Source organism: Vanessa cardui, chromosome 20 (genome assembly GCF_905220365.1).
Source record: "Vanessa cardui chromosome 20, ilVanCard2.1, whole genome shotgun sequence".
Lineage (NCBI taxonomy): Eukaryota > Metazoa > Arthropoda > Insecta > Lepidoptera > Nymphalidae > Vanessa > Vanessa cardui.
The window spans coordinates 9,764,443-9,776,861 of NC_061142.1; the positions used below are offsets into that span (position 1 = coordinate 9,764,443).

A 12,419-nucleotide genomic window follows, 5' to 3' on the forward strand; every position below is an offset into this window, starting at 1 on the left:
ACGCGTCCTCCGCCATCTACATATGACTCCGAACCAGACCTTTCAAATGTAAATATACTGAGCCGGTTTAAAAGAAAACGGGAGGATGATAATGAGAACCTTAAGAAGTTTATGGAAGATATAAAAAGTGTGTTATCGAGTAATAGTTTACAGTTTACATCTATGGAGGAAATCTTATTAAAAAACAAAACTGATACGGCCGAAAAATTAAACATAATGGCCGCTACTATGAGTGAAATAAAGGAACAAAACTTATAGTTATGTAAATCACTGGAATTCTTGTCCAGCAAATATGATGACATGAGAGAAAAGGTTGAAAAATTAGAATGTGAAAAAAAGGCCAATAGAAACTATATAAATATGCTAGAGGAAAGAGTTGATATTCTAGAAAAAAGCGCGAGGTCTTCTAGTATTGAGCTAAGAAATGTACCACAAGCTCAAACAGAAAACAAAACTGATTTACATGAAATTGTTACTACCATCGGGCAAACATTGAATGTTATGATTAATCAAAGTGAAATAAGAAGTATCTTTAGACTCCAGAAAAAGAATAAAACACAGACAACGAAGCCTATAATAGTTGAATTTACGACAGCATCGAAAAAAGAAGAAATTATTCACTCTTTAAAAAAATACAGAAAACAGAATAATCAAATTACTACAGAAAACTTAGGAATCAGCGGGCCTCCGAAACCTGTCTATATTTCCGAAAATCTTACTGCCAAAACGAAACGATTATTTTTCTTAGCGCGGGACTTCGCCGGAACACATAGTTATCAGTACTGCTGGACGAGCCACGGGAATGTATACCTTCGGCAAGCAGACGGCGGGACCGCCATTCGTATAAACAGCGAAGCGGACATCGACTCCCTTAAGAAATGACTATGGAAACAGTGCGATACTCGATCTACTTTTTATACATTTATTAGTCCTTTATTATTAATTTTAAGTATTTTTGCCTACCAATCTAAAGCTTTTGTTTGTATACTACTAATCCTTATATTTTATTTTTCCTATTTACATATACACAAACAGTTTATATTTAATATTATCATAATAGTTATACATTTAACACACACACGACAAGTGTCTATAAAAAGTGAAATACGAATCATATGCGTTCAAATAATATGCAACGATTATGTAAGTATTAATTTTATTAAGAAATATTGCATAACTATTCCTACACCTATATCTTTGGAATGTATATAGCTAGAAATTCTAACCGATTAACTATACCTACAGTACTACAAAAAATACTGATCATTATTAAAATTAAGTCTAAACAACAACTGATATGTTTAAAACGCTCGCTTGCAAAAAATTTTAGAATACCCTCTTTTAATTCGGTGTGCTATATATTTATATTTCTTTTGTTCTTTCTGTGTTATAGTATCTCTTTTGTGTATTATACTGTAACATTGTTGTAATTATTTTAAAAATTCAATGCGTTAAACTCAGACATTATCAATGAAATTGAATCTGAGAATATTAAATGTAGTAGAATGCGTGATCCGTCGGAATGTCTCCAAATAATAACAAGTTCACAACGTGGAGATAACTCTTTACTTATATTAACACTAAACATTCGTAGCATTAATTCCAATTTCGATATTTTTCTTATGTTCCTTATGAAGTTTAATACATTAATAGATGTAATTGTGCTAACTGAGTGCTGGCTAAATGAAAATTATTCGCCACCTGACATAAGCGGTTATAATACGTATAGATCATATAATAGCTTAAACCAAAACGACGGAGTGGTTGTATACGTTCGTGAGGCACTAGAGGCTTCATCTTATGAACCCAATTGTCTTGATGGCAATTGTGTAGTTGTTAAATTAGCAGGGGACACAGTTATTGTATGCACTTATCGCCCGCCGTGCTATAAAAACGCATATAATTATTTGAGCTCTTTAGATAGTATTCTAAACACGTGTAGGCCTCACGGTACTATAATTTTGACTGGCGATTTGAACTTCGACACTATGGCGGTAAATTTGAATGCGAACACAGTAATGTATTTAAACCTAATGGCGACATATGGCCTAAAGCAAGGCATACAATGTCCAACTAGAATAAAATCATGCCTAGACCACTTTATGGTTAAAACTGTGTCACAAGTTCAAACATTTGTATTTGATGAATTGACTGACCACTGTCCCATATTATTAAATATTTTCAAGAGTACTGTCATTTCTAAAGCTCCCATAAATTTACATAAACTAAATGTTAATATGGATAACATCGAAAAATATTTGAATATGGAGAATTGGAATGATTTGTACTCAACCAAAGATATTAATACTGCAGCTAATATACTCACTAATAAATTAGTAAACATTATTGACAGTAACACTGTAGTGCAGAAAATTCCCAAACGTATACTACCGCTCAAACCTTGGCTAACAGTGGGTGTAATTAAAGCTATAAAAAAGCGGGACAAGATGCATAAAAGGGCTAAAAAAAATACGAGTAACGAGGAAACAAAACATAAGTATATTGCGTACAGAAATCTATTACGGAAAATTTTAAAGGGATTAAAAAGGAAATACTACAGGGATAAATTAGAAAAAAATAGAGGTAAAATGATACAGACTTGGAATATTATAAAGGAGTTATGTAATATTAAAAAATTTAATACATCTCCTACTGATTTGCTAAATATAAAACCTACTGCTACTGAATCACTGGACGAAATAAATAAGTTCTTTACTTCAATCGGTCCTGCACTTGCAAATGAAACTCTTCACAAGCTTAACACTAGTGAAAAATACCTGTCTAAAAAAACAATATCGATTGATTCTCCTTGTAATTCTTTAACACTATATCCCACTGATTCCTTCGAGGTGAATAGGGTCATATGTAGTCTTAAAACAAACACTGCACCTGGTATTGACAAAATATCAGTTTCTATTGTAAAAAAATTTAGTAACCTTCTTTCCAAACCTATCGCTTATTTAATTAATCTTAGCTATGAGGAAGGTAGCTTCCCAGAATTTTTTAAAAATGCTATTGTCTGCCCCGTCTTTAAGTCAGGCGATAAAAAATTTCCTACAAACTATAGACCTATTTCCCTCTTGAGTGTATTGTCAAAAATAATAGAAAAAGTTACTAATAATAGGCTAAAAAAATTCCTAGAACATAATAATATTCTGGGGAATAATTAGTATGGGTTTCGTACAAATCGATCCACTGAAGATGCCGTTCTTCAGCTAACAACACGTGTCACGGCTCTTTTAGATAACGGTCCTGGACTTGCAGAAAGCATTTGACACTGTATCTATTCCAATACTACTTGCTCGTCTGGAGAGCAGTGGCATTCGTGGACATGCACTAATGTGGTTCAAGGATTATCTTAAAGACCGTAGGCAATGTGTAAGAATAGGTAACCACCTTAGCAATTTTGCTCCTGTATATTACGGTGTACCGCAAGGCAGCACCCTAGGGCCTACGCTTTTCTTGATTTATATCAATCAGCTTTGTAGACTCAAAATGCAAGGAGCTGAAGTACAGATGTTTGCTGATGACACAGTTATTTTGTTCCATGGCTCTAGTTGGGAGAATGTTCATCAAATTGTGGAAAATGGTCTTTGTACCGTTATGGCCTGGCTCGAAGATAGCTTGCTGACCCTCAATATCAGTAAAACAAAGTATTTGTGCTTCAGCAAGACCAATGCTACATCGCCAAAAGATCTTATAATACGTATGCATATTTATCCTTGCAATCGTGGCCCGGGCACCAATAACACTGTTTATTGTGGTAATTGTCCAGCTTTGGAAAGAGTAACTGACATAAAATATTTAGGTGTAATTATTGATGATAGGATCAATTGGAAAAAACATGTTGTAGCAGTTAGTAAAAGATTAAGAAAACTTATTTATATTTTTAGAGAACTAAGAATTATAGATAATACTAAACTCCTCATTCAAATTTATCAAGCATTAGCTGAATGTATTATTAATTATTGTATCTGTTCATGGGGATCCGTTGTTAAGACTCATTTCATTGAACTAGAGAGGGCGCATCGAGCTGTATTAAAGATTTTATTCAACTTACCGTTTAGATATCCATCACAATTACTTTACAAAAAAGCCGAAGTTTTATCTGTTCGCAAGCTATTTATATATCAATGTCTTCGTAGGTATCATAAGACCCACATACCACAAATAAAGCCAAATAACAAAAGAAGAGATATCTGTCCGGTTCCTAAAGTCAAAAGTAAATTTGCACAACGTTGTTATAGTTCACTAGCACCTAGGCTATATAACAAACTTAATACTGAATATAAAACAAAGAACTTGTCTAACTTTCAATTTAAAAAAGTAATTAAAGAATGCCTTACGGATTTAGATTTTAAGGAAACTGAGCAGTTGTTGAATTAAGACTATTGTTATTTCAAGAGCTGACATAAATCACAAATAATTGTTGCATATATACACATATTACTAAATACACACTCATAGCACGCAACATCATACATAAATACACATATACAGACACACACTTACACACACACGCGTGCCCACATAATATTAACCTTTATCATTTTAATTCACTACTTAGTTTGGTAAATAATTTCTTTTGTGATTTGATTGTTATTATTATTATTATATTTTTAGCATAGCTAATTCTCTTCTTTACTGAAAAAAGGATTCTATAACTGTGCACGGGCCTGAGCCAAGTGCATAGCTAGGGGAGTTAGCCTAAAAATTTTCTAACTAGGCGGCATGTATTTAAAATTACGGCTTTCTGTAAAAGTGTGAGAGTGGAATTATTGATATTTAGTAATTTCAGACTGGTATGGAGAGTGTGAGGTATGACTCCAGTGGAGGATAGAACTATAGGTACCATTTTGGTGTTCTTAACTTTCCATTGTGTTTTTATCTCTATGGATAAATCAGTGTATTTAGATATTTTTTCGGTAAAAGTGTTATTTAAGTTATGGGTGTTGCAAATTGCTATATCTATTAAATAAACTGAACTATTTTGTTTATCTAATACTGTTATGTCTGGTCTATTGTTGTAAATGGTTTTATCAGTAACTATAGTTCTATCCCAGTATATCCTATAGCTGTTGTTTTCGAGCACTGATTGTGGCTTATATTTGTAGTACGGTACTTTTTCAGAAATTAATTTATATTGATAAGCTAAGTTTTGGTGTATTATGGCTGCAACTTGATCATGGCGGTGTTTGTAATCCGTTTGTGCTATAGACTTGCACGCGCCGGTTATATGCTGTATGGTTTCTGGGCTGCTATGGCAATGTCTACAGGTGTCATTGATGTTGGATCTACGAATGATATATTTTTGGTAGTTTTTAGTGTCAATAACTTGATCCTGGATAGCCAACATGAAACCTTCAGTTTCTGGAAAAAGATCGCCTCGTTTCAGCCATGCGTTCGACGCTTCTATGTCGACATGTGGTTGCTGTAGGTCAGAGCGATGTCTTCCATGTAGGGCCTTTTGGAGCCAAGTTTTTATCTTGTCTTTACTATCCGTTAATTTTTCATTTAGTTGAGGGTTTCTGTCTAATAAATTAAGGGGTGAAAAGTTTTTATCTGCGTTTACTATTGATTCATGAAATTCCGAGTTATCTGCGCGTTCATAAAAGAATGTTCTTAACGTATTAATCTGTCTGTTGTGAAGGTTGGTTATGTCAATAAGTCCTCTACCTCCTTCTTCCCTAGGGAGTGTTAATCTTTCTATGCAGGAGCGTGGGTGATGTTTGCGATGCTTTGTCATTGAAGTACTGATAATGCGTTGAAGCTTTTTTAAGTCACTTTGTGACCATTTAATGACTCCGAAAGAATACGTGAGTATTGGTATAGCGTAAGAGTTTATAGATTTTATAGTGTTACGAGAGTTGAGTTGTGTTTTAAGTATTGAATTAATTCTATGTGTAAAATTACGTGTAAGGTCTTTTTTTGTTTCTTTTTCACAGATTTGCCGATTCTGCTGAAAACCTAAATATTTGTATGAATCATTTTCATTTAAAGCGTCCATTTTTTTTCCTGAATTTAGTATGTAATCATTTAATTGTAGTTTACCCTTTATAAATGAAAATGTTTTACATTTATCAACGCCAAATTCCATATGTATATCTTTTGAAAATTGTTGTGTTATGTCTGCGAGTTGATGAAGGCTTATTACATTGTAACTGTATAACTTAATGTCGTCCATGTAGAGAAGATGTGATATTTTAGTTTGAGATAAACTATTATTTGGTACTTTTAACCCAGAATTACATTTATTTAGGAGATAAGAGAGAGGGTTTAATGCAAGGCAAAACCAAAGAGGACTTAATGCGTCTCCTTGGAATATACCTCGCCTTATTGGTATTTCATCAGTTTCTATGGTGTCAATACTCGTTCCTACTTTAAGTTTAGTCCTCCAGGATTGCATTGTATATGAGAGGAAATTTATCACCGTTGGGTTAATATTGTAGACAGTTAAAATTTGGATTAACCAACTATGAGGTACAGAATCAAAGGCTTTACGGTAATCAACGTACATGCTGCAAATATTTTGTTTATTTGCATATGCATTTTTCATAATTACCGAATCTACTATAAGTTGTTCCTTACACCCTTGACTACGTTTTCGGCATCCTTTCTGTTCTTGGGCAAGTATATTATTGCTAGCTATATGTGTATCAATGAGTCGTGTAATACATCCAGTGAGTATTTTGTATATAGTTTGTAAGCAAGTTATTGGTCGGTAATTTGCTGGATTATGTGTTTCATTATTGTCTTTTGGAATCATGAAAGTTGTTCCTTGTGTTATATATTTTGGCATTGAGCTCGGATTTAGAATAAACATATTTAAATATTCATGTAATAAAGGGTGCATAGAGGTCAGTTTTTTATACCAGTAATTATGAATGTGGTCGGAGCCTGGTGCTTTCCAATTGTGTGTATTTTTCAGCACATTTAAAAATATCTCCACCGGGATATTTGTAAATGTCATTTCTGGCGTATTGCGTTTCCTTTCTGTTTCTAATAAAAGCCATTCTGCTTGCGTATTGTGTTGTACAGGGTTAGCCCAAATACTTGACCAATAAACTTTTAGTTCAGTTAGGGATGGTAGTTGTTTTCGAAGTGTAGTGTCTAATGTTTGTGTAGTATTGCTTGTTTTTTGATTTAATTGCCTATAGAATGATCTTTCGTTATTTCTGAATTGTGTATTTTGCTTTTTCTTTAATGTACAGCTTTCATACCTTCTAAGCCTACTACTTGTAGCTGCGAGCCTTTGTTTCATGCTGTCAAGATATTGCTCGTTACTTACATTATTTTCTTCATACTGAGAGTGAACTTTATATTTTTCTTTAATCGACGCTATGTGTTGAATAAGCCTATTACTTCTATTTCCTCTAATGTACTGTGTCATTCTACCGATATCTTTTCTAATGGATTCTTTCTTTTTGTGGAGTCGTTTTTGCCACGGTGGCATATTAGGCTTATTTTGAGGCTCTAAATTTGTATGATTTTGCGGTTCTTTTATTTTAGTGCCATTGCAGATAGCTGCAGTGTATGCAGCACAGTATATTAATGTTTGTATTGTGATAAAATCTTGATTAACGGAAATGTATTGAGGCAAGATATTTTTATCTAAGTGACTTACTATAAGGGCTAACTTTTTTGAAGTATTCTGTTTTGGAATAAATGGTCTTTGGGTTGGATCACTGTTTTTATATTTCTCATATGTCGTTTCAAATGTAAGTTGTATTTTTCTTCCAAATTCTGTAGTAGCTTGTGTGCACTCTCTTGTTACGTTATTTGTGCTGCGGTTTTTTTCGGTTAATCTGTTTGGTGAAGTAATGTTGTTGTCATCTTCATTGTTACTAGTGTAAATCTCTGCTGATAATGGTATAATTGTTTTTTCTACTTCGTTACGGATTTGTTGTATTCTTTCTTCTGTTAGGCGTTTGTTATTAACAATAACTCTTCTCTGGTCTGCAATTCTTTGCTCAGATACATGTGATATTTGTGGGAATTGTGATGTAATAGCAGCATGCAATGGCTTTCGATAAGCTGTTCTATTTGATTCGCATTGCGTAATTTTAAAATATTCTCGTATTATAGCTTCATTAATATCATTGGTCCACCGTAGTCTTGAGGAAGATGTGCCAGAATGAGATAGAGGCAGAGATTGAGTTTTGCTTTGTAATTCTTTTTCTACTTCTTTTCTTATGTTATCCAAAGTCTGTTGGGGTAAATATTTATTTCTTATGATGGCTCTTCTTTGGTCACCTAACCTTTGCTTTGACACATTAAAATTTTTAAATTTTTCTATAAATTTTGAATGTAATAAATCTAGGTAATGAGGATTAGATTCTAATTCACTAGTTATAAGGTATGTGCGCCAAATAAATTCATTCATTTCAGAAGTCCATTTTCTTCGCACACTGTTATGGCCAGGGGTGGGTGCAGAATTTATAGCGAGTGCCATCTGCACAACATCCTCTGGATTGGATGAGATAGATGATGAGGAGCTAGAAGATTTATTTAGCAATTCGAATGAGTTTGATGATGAAGCTATAGATTCAAATAAACTGTTAGTGGGTGATGAAGATGAAAGTGATTCTTGTTGCCGTTTTGATATTCCAGCTGCATTTTGTGTTCGTCTAGTAGACCTCAAAAAGTACCTTGTATTGTTGCTAGTCGTTTTTTCCGTTACGTTATTCCTTATCGTATTAGCATCGTTGTCCGAAAGCAGATCGCGCATTGTTTGATGGTTTGAGACCGCCACCCGGAGATTCTTCTCTCCCCTGACCCGTCGAGATACTTCCTCACCATCATCAGAGTCCCTCTCAGGGTCCCCGGGCACTTGGGGATATTTTTTTTCTTGCATCTTCATTTAAATTTAAATCGGACATTAAAACTCATCGTGCCTGTCCAAATCACGTGAGTGCGTAGTGAACCTAACTAGAAGGTTAAGCTCTGTGAGCGCCACCGTTGGTATACTCGATACATAGTCGCCGGCGCCCTCAGTCAACATCCTACACTGATGCTGACTGTTCTGTCTCAGCCTCCTTAGAATATCCATATTCTTGAGCCATGAGACAGCTTGGGTTAGTGGATATACCGCCACCGGACGGTTGCCATTGCCTCGTTTGTTATTTAGCAGGGGGTACCACGAGCAGGTGAGGTTGACTTGGAGTGCTTAGATGGAAGCGCACTCCCTTACCCCCCTTATTATTATTATTATTTTTTTTTTAATTTTCCATTTACTTTTACTTTTATAATAAGAAACAATTTGTAACCTAAAATCTGGGAAGGAACTGACTTCCAAAACACAGCGAAAGCTAGTTTGGAATTCAGGGCTGGCATTTAATAATGTAAACATAAACTTGTGTGTGAAATAAATAAATAAAAAAATAAATAAAAAAAATCATCTCGAGCTTGGTGGTGAGGGAAAACATCGTAAGGAAATCTGCATGTGTCTAATTTCATCAAAATTCTGCCACATGTGCTTTCCACCAACTCGCATTCACCACTCGCAGCGTGGTGGAATATGTTCCAAACCCTCTCCTTAATGGAAGAGGAGGCCTTATCCCAGCTGTGGGAAATATACAGGCCGTTACTTACCTGTGAACTGTATGTTAATTACTTCCATTCACAAAAGAACAATTGAACTGTGTGGAAAATAAAGATCGTATAGTACAAGACGTAGTCGCATTTTAGATAAGATAAGCATGTACAAGTAACACAAAAAAGGTACCCAGTGAAAGCAGGCAATTTAACCTGAATATTTAAAGAGCAATGCTATGAGGTCTGACTGACTATCAACGTGCATCTTAAAGTATAAGGCGTAGATACTTGAAATTTGGGGTCGTATTTTATGCCGCACTCAAGAAAGAATTTTGCGAAAATTAGATTTTATTTGCATGAAATTTTCACTTTTTTTCCATTAATGTGGCCATCTTGGTGGTACCGGGTAGGTACCACACACTCATCAGTATTCTTCCGTCAAATAACAGTACTCAGGATTGTTGTGTTCCGGTTTGAAGGGTGAGTGAGCCAGTGTAACTACAGGCACAAGGGATGTAACATCTTGGTTCCCAAGGTTGGTGGCACATTGGCGATGTAAGGAATAGTTAATATTTCTTACAGCGTCATTGTCTATGGGCGATGGTGACCACTTACCATCAGGTGGCCCACATGCTCGTTCGCCAACCTATAACATGAAAAAAAAAACTGTTTTGCGAAAATTAGATTTAAACTGCATATACAATTTTGAAATCATGCAAATATATAGGCATATATACTTTTTTTTTAATGACGGCCAGTCATTATGTGTTAGGTAAACAAAAGTTTCGTGCCGGGATTCGAATTCTAAACTTCTGTGTGGCCGAGATAACTTAATGTGTATCCGGAGTGGATAAAGCAAATAGCACTCCCAGGGGTGTTAAAGTCAACGAATATATAATACTGCTAACGCTTAATGCCGATTATTAATATCGGTTTTTTAACAGTATCTATATTAATAAGTAGAAATTTGTGTACGTTTGAATGCAAATAAAAGTTACTGTTAGAGCCTAAGTTAGTCCTTATTATATCAGCACTTGCTACGGCAGTATATATTCTAAAGTTGGAACAATACAGAGAAGATTAGCATGGCCCCTGCGCAAGGATGACATGCAAAATCGTAAAGCGTTTCACATTTTTTCGTCACGGTAGCATGCGTAAGCGATTCCGTGGCGTCCGCCGAAAGACGGAGAGGGTACCACTGGGTTTTTAGTGGGTAAACCCGGTGTGCTTGGGCGCACTTGGCGTCCAGGGCTCCGGGGAGTCCCACACACCCCCTAGTTTCCATCACGTGGGGGAAGCGCGTAATGCGTTTTTCCAGGGAGAAAAAAAAATGTCCTTATTATATCAGCTATAAGCCAGTACAAATCGTTACAGCAGTTCAAGGGATTAGCCGGAATAAATAGACAGGCAGATAGTCAAATACGTATTTATAAATTTAATATTTTGGTTTATATATCGTGTACACACACATATTGTTTTAATAAAAAGCGTGTAATGATTTTTTAATATACTTATATAATTTTAATTGAAATAGTAATGTTTAGTACGGCTTTGATTTTTAAATATGTTTTTTTAAATGAAATAACATTTATTAGTATGATTATTGATTCGGTTATCGACACCGTGTTGTGGTACTCCCGTCACTTCCTCTCGCGGCGTAGTGCGGCGACTGGTACTACCTGGCACGAGAAAAAACAAAAGGCGGTTGATTTTGAACGGGCGATAGAGAAGAAAACGAGATTCTGAAACGGGCTGTAAAAGTATATAATTATTATACAATAAGCGGATAATTAATATACGTATCGATTGGTAAATTAAGATAGTGACATAAATTAATGTTATGTGAGTAGTTTTATAACAAGCTTATATAAACCTAACATTAAAAACAGACACTCCAATTTTATTATTTGTATACATTTCGTGCCGTTCTACATAATCGATCGAACCTTATCCATAATTAGAGATCGTTAAAAAAAATGTTTTTTCAGTTGACAAAACATATTCGCCAAATTCATATAATCTAGATATTTTTCTATTATATCCATAAATTATAAAATTTGATGACATGGCAGGTCGATGATTGACAGGTTGATGATGATTTTTTTAATAAAACCGATTACTGCCGATTTACACAATCAATAGAAAAAGCTCCCTATTGCGCCATTCGACGCTATTCGTCGCTATAGATTCTCGCATAAGAATAGAATAGACAAGATACAAGAGAAGACAATAGACATAAGAATTAAATATTGATAATTTTTGATGGTTTTACGAATTTTGCCGATGACGTCTTAGTTGTGTCGTACCGTATATTTCTTATAAAAGTAAATGACGTATTTTTTTTATTTCTCTTTATTTGAGTTAGGTTAGGTTATACCTTGCTTGTCATTGCTATAAGATTTTTTTAGGCTCGTCAGTGTTATTCTATACAATTTAATTTATGGTATTTTACTAGTAAATTGATTTTTTTTTTGCCGGTTAGGTACATTTTACAGAGCTCTACTATTATAGTAGTTAGTAGTATAGTAGTTTCAATTATTATTCATATTTTTTTTAAGAAGCAATTAGCATTGTTTTCATTTTCAACAAAAAAATAGTTTATTGTACTCATCTTCATCTAATTGTTATCTGTACTTACTATCTGTGTTCTATCAAAAGTATTCATAATCTAGCCACATTCTTTCCCATTCGATCCGGCACGTCGACGTAAATTGAATCTCAGTTATAATATATAAAGATGATGTTGACAAACAATATCCATGTACAAGCGGAAAAATCTTTTTATTTAATAAAATACGAACACATTTATTTATGGTAGGGCTTTGGGCTTCTGACTTGGTAGGACACATACATATTCTAACGCCAAACAGCAATACTTAGTATTT

General features: G+C 34.5%; 1 protein-coding gene and 1 non-coding gene across 2 annotated transcripts in view; both read left to right on the forward strand.

The window, feature by feature from the left end:
- LOC124538242 overlaps positions 1–12,419 on the forward strand; it is a 136,697-nt gene that overhangs the window by 23,239 nt on the left and 101,039 nt on the right. The window lies entirely within an intron of this gene.
- Positions 10,565–10,671, forward strand: LOC124538676. The gene has a single exon (XR_006966989.1). It is a non-coding gene; the product is annotated as a U6 spliceosomal RNA (small nuclear RNA).